Genomic DNA, 5,043 nt, shown 5'->3' with positions numbered 1-5,043 from the left:
GGACAGTCTGAGCACTGATGGAGGGATTGTGCTTTCCTGGTTTAACTGAAAGTTTAATGAAAGTCGGGAAGCAAGTTCAGGGAGTGAATACATTTAATAAATAAAATAACAAAACAAGAAACACGAACAGCGCACCGACATAAAACAGAAACAATGACGACTGGGGAAGAAACCAAAGGGAGTGAAATATAAAGGTCAGGTAATCAAGGAGGTGATGGAGTCCAGGTGAGTGTCATTATGCGCAAATGGGCGTAACGCTGGTGACAGGTGTGCGCCATGAACGAGCAGCCTGGTGACCTAGAGGCCGGAGAGGGAGCACACGTGACAGGCCTTAGAGCAACTACATCTTCTGCTGCTTTGAATCCTGCTTTCTCTTTAATGGTTCCTCAGGCGGTAGAAACAGAAAAAAAATGTCAAGAAACTAGCTTTAAGCAAACTAGTTTATAATGACATTAAAGTAGTTAGCCCGTGGTTAAATTAAAAGTAGAACCTAGTAAGCCTACTATCGCTGTCAAAGAGGAAGGAGAATCCAAAAGGAGATCCAATTCATCCTGAAAGGGAAATGTACAGCCTTCCATCAGAGGACCATTATTGACTAAATAGAGCAGCAGTCAGCCAATGCATGCCAGGTCAGGTAGAGAAGTGACACAGAGATGTGAAACAAGAACTTCTAACATTTATCATCTAAAGCAATTAGTAAGATTGTTATTTCCATCACAGAACATAGTAATTTCAATTGACAGTGCAACGTCTGGCTAAACATTCCAGTTCCAGTAGGTGTGTTACTCAGGCATTTCAACGGAATATAATCTAAATCAATCTGAAATAACGGTCTGAAATACAACCAATCTTTTTGAGATCATAATAACATTCTGTATCACATCTGGCAAGAGCTGATGTGGAACGGACTTGATAAAGTCGAGGAAATAATAAAAGAACTAAACGACGTACTTCACTAAAGGGCAACTTGTACAATAGCGTGTCATGCACTCCATAGTCATGTGTTTTCAGTTTGACAATCAGAAGAGGCTACACGCCTTTTGCTAGAGTACAGAAGGCAACGCCCACAGCAACCGGGGGAAATTCATTCACTACCATACCCACAGTGGTCACCTCCTTGGGAATATTCCCAAACAGCCTCTTGATTTTACAGTGGACAGTAGGCTACAGAGGTTACATCTGTTGTACAGTCATACTGAGGGTATTATTCCGCAAAAGAACATGCATGTTATTTCATTGTCTTGGTGCATGGTTGATTTGATTATCTTTCCTGATACAGGAGTTCCAAAAACATTAGAAATGTGAATACATTGTTGCACTGTCTGATCGTCACCATATATATATATTGTATCAACAAGAGCAACTGATTACAACTGGATGATTAGTCACTACAGATATACCACCATTGGAAATGACATTGATATATGAATTAATCCCTATAGAAAATCCTTAACTGTATATCAACATGTAAACTAGGCCTATTTGAATTGACCAATGTAGTGACATTCCCTCTCAGGAAATCTGCCAGATACAGGGTTATTAATAACGCCAACGTCGTATTTACACTGTGAGGGAATTGTAGCTGGTGTGCTCAAGACTTAACTATGAACTGAATATTATTCCTCTTCAGAGTGTACTGTAAACAGAGCTCCATATATAGCTCATCACTGAGTGAGATCATATCTATTGAAAGGAGTGGGATGATGCGGCGATTGCGGTCTCTAACCGAAGTGCTAAGTTACAGACACATGTAAGAAACAGAATTGCTTAATCAGTGAAAAATACATAAATGCAATGGCCACAAGACAAGGGTGTGTGAAACCATCATGGTCAGCATTTCAAACTACAACAATTAGAAACCGTTACGTTTTCATCTGGACAAAACAGTCAACGCCCAGCCGTGTTCAAGTAAATCCACTTTCAATTGAATTGACAACTTCAGGCCAACATCCTCAAACCTCATTTTAGTCTTTGGTGCAGCAGCACCACACAGACACACAGGTAAACAGCCACCACAATCTACACCACCACCCCAAACAGCACGAACAGGTTACCGTCCATGGTCCATCACACTCACCAACCCATAGGTGTGGAGAGGGAGAGAGATAAGGGAGAGAGAGAGAAAGAAAGAGAGGGATATGGTGAGATAGAGGCCCTATTGACCTTACAAATGGACAGACAGTGCGCAGACCCTAGTGACCAAAAGGAGGAGGACAGAATAAGTACTGCAATAGTAATGAATAGTGCCGCATCACACCAATTGGTTAATATTCATGTGTACATAATGAACCCCTGCTTATCTGTTCAACCCAGACTAAATATAGAAACAAACTATGTACAGCCTGTCACCCACGTCATATTATGGAATAATAAAGTGCAGCAAAGGTAGGGACCGTCAGTTTCTGTCTCCCTCTGTTGGCTTAATAACGAATAAGAATTGTTTCTAGTTCCCCCTGACTATACTGAGGCTGAAGATTGTGTGTGTGACCTGAACACAGACTCAATATCTTAACTTCAGGTTATTTGCGAACTCAGCAGATGATAATACAATATGGAGGGCAAGAAAGTTACATTATAATCTCTGGGGGTAAGGAGGACTGTGGGTAAAGGAAAGGGAAAGGGGGGATACCTAGTCAGTTGTACAACTGAATGCCTTCAACTGAAATGTGTCTTCCGCATTTATCCCAACGTATAACCATAGAAAATGATATAGAGTTGTCCTCTCAAAACCCAGTCCATTTTTCACCACTTCTACACTCAAAATGCAATTTTCCTCTCAGGAAGAGCTTTTTATCAAGCTATTTTTTTGAAGTCACCATTTGTCTATATTCTAATCTTGAACACTTGTAGAGAGAGATTGGATCTTGGATCTTGAGAGTGTGGGGTTGAAGGAGCGGTTTTCTGTGACCGTGAGTCAGAAGAGAAGAGAGCGTTTCATCACTGATTATTCTAGAACACTGGTTTAGTGTTCCATTAAAGAGAGAGAGACCTCTCAACAGGCTGAAGGAGCACTGAGCTGAGCTCCCCAACTCTATTTATTCTATCCCATTCTATGTATCCTATTATTTAAGCCTATTGTTTTTTATTTCTGCATTAGTCTCTCATGTCCACTGTACTATTTTAATTTCTCGCTTATTGTTTTCCTTGTCTATATTAAATGGATATTTTCATAGAAAACATATTGCATTTTTTTTCTCCCCTCCCTTAGCACTTTGAAATGCGTTCTCTTACTATATAAATAAAGTTTGATTAATTGATTGTCAGAAGTTCATGTAGCATAAAGACTTTACAGTCCATTATAGGCCTCCAGTCCGTCCATGCAGGCCTAATCAGTCACAGACAATCAGATAAGACTAATTCCTTAACTTAAATAACAATAGCATAACCACAGCAGGAGTTGCATCGCTCTTCCTGGACTCAGCAGCAATGATTACAAAAAATAATAGCTTTTTGTAACAAGATACATGGAAAAACATTATTCTATCCCCATCTCTGTGTGGAAATCAGATTGTTAGTTCATGTACTGCCACAAGGTGGTGCCCTCTCCTCTCCGCATAAACACATTCACACTGGTGTCGTGAGGATGTGGACTCAGAGTTACTATGGAAACCAACCATGCCTTAATAAATTAAGTGGGTGAATGAAAAAGAAAAAGAAAGAGAGATTGATTAGAAAAAATATGTGTTCACTATGGGCATCAGATTAGAGTGACAAAGAGAAACAGTAACATAGAGAAATGTTTGTCTCAGACTCTTCATCTGCAAAGGACCCTTTGATTAAAAATAAACCAACAATAACATCTTCTCTGGTCGACATCAATAGGAACAGAACACATGTTCTGCAGCTTTCAGCTTTCTGTTCTTTCCTGTTTGCGTTTGACTTTTCGCATGTGAACTGAGAAATAAATGACATGCTCCAAACCATTCTTTCGCAAACCTGTGCCATAAATACTTTTAGACCAGCCTGAGCCAAGCTCCTCCTGTCTTAAGAAGAGAAATGCTACTTCCTCTGGAACTGGAACTCCACACCAAATGTCTGATTCCCCCCCTCCAAATGACAGTTAAACCCATCACATAGGACTTCCTCCTATGCGTTAGGCCCCACTTCCTCCTGCAATATCAACCCAGAGACCAAAAAGACTATGGCTGTGTCCCAAATGGTACCATTCTCCCTACATATGGGGAGTATATGGGCCCTGGTCAAAAGTAGTGCACTATATAGGGGATAGGATGTCATTTGGGATGCCGACTATCTGGTCATTAATATTCCAAAGGAAAGGGGGAAAGCATCAGGAACCAATTATTCAATAACGCTTTCCCCTCCTCTTACCTCCTTGGATGTCTCCCAAATGGTATCCTATTCCCTATATAGTGCACTACTTTTGACCAGAGCCCACCTTTGCATTATATTGGGAATAAGAGTGCCATTTGGGATACATGGGTTGTATTCTAAATGAGAGGGACAGCGCGTAGGCAGACCTGTGTCGGTCGGGGTACACCTCAGTTTGGGCTCTTACCCGTTGCCATGGAGCTGTGATGTGGCCTTGCAGGTTCAGAGTCAGATTAGGATCCAGTATCACTACACCACCACCAGTCAGACCTGGGTTCAAATACTATTCAAAATACTTTCAAATACTTTATGTGTGCTTGGTTGAGCTTGTCTGTTGCAATGGAACCAAAAGAAAAGTCCCAACAGTCCCCAAACCCTATCACTCCAGGCAGGTTAAAGCAAACAGACAAAGTATTTGAAAGATTTCAAACACTATTTGAACCCAGGTCTGATCACTACACCACCACAATAGCACCAGCACCGCTAACCAACTGACTGAGGTAATTGAGATCAGATGGGCCATTGAGGCGAGGCGGCCGGGTGAGGAGGCAACCTGGGCTAGGCAGAGTAACCTGGAAGCATTTATTTTATGGAAAAGATGTTTAGTTAAGTGCAGTGCTGAGGCTAATGAGTCTAGGCCAGGCCGGGCCTGGCGGCTGTGATGAATATGATCGGTGAAAGCTCTGAACGCTGGTTCTTGAGTCCTTCCTTCCT

This window comes from Salmo trutta, chromosome 23 (genome assembly GCF_901001165.1).
Source record: "Salmo trutta chromosome 23, fSalTru1.1, whole genome shotgun sequence".
In the NCBI taxonomy this organism is placed as follows: Eukaryota; Metazoa; Chordata; class Actinopteri; order Salmoniformes; family Salmonidae; genus Salmo; species Salmo trutta.
Note: the sequence above shows the minus strand (reverse complement) of the source record.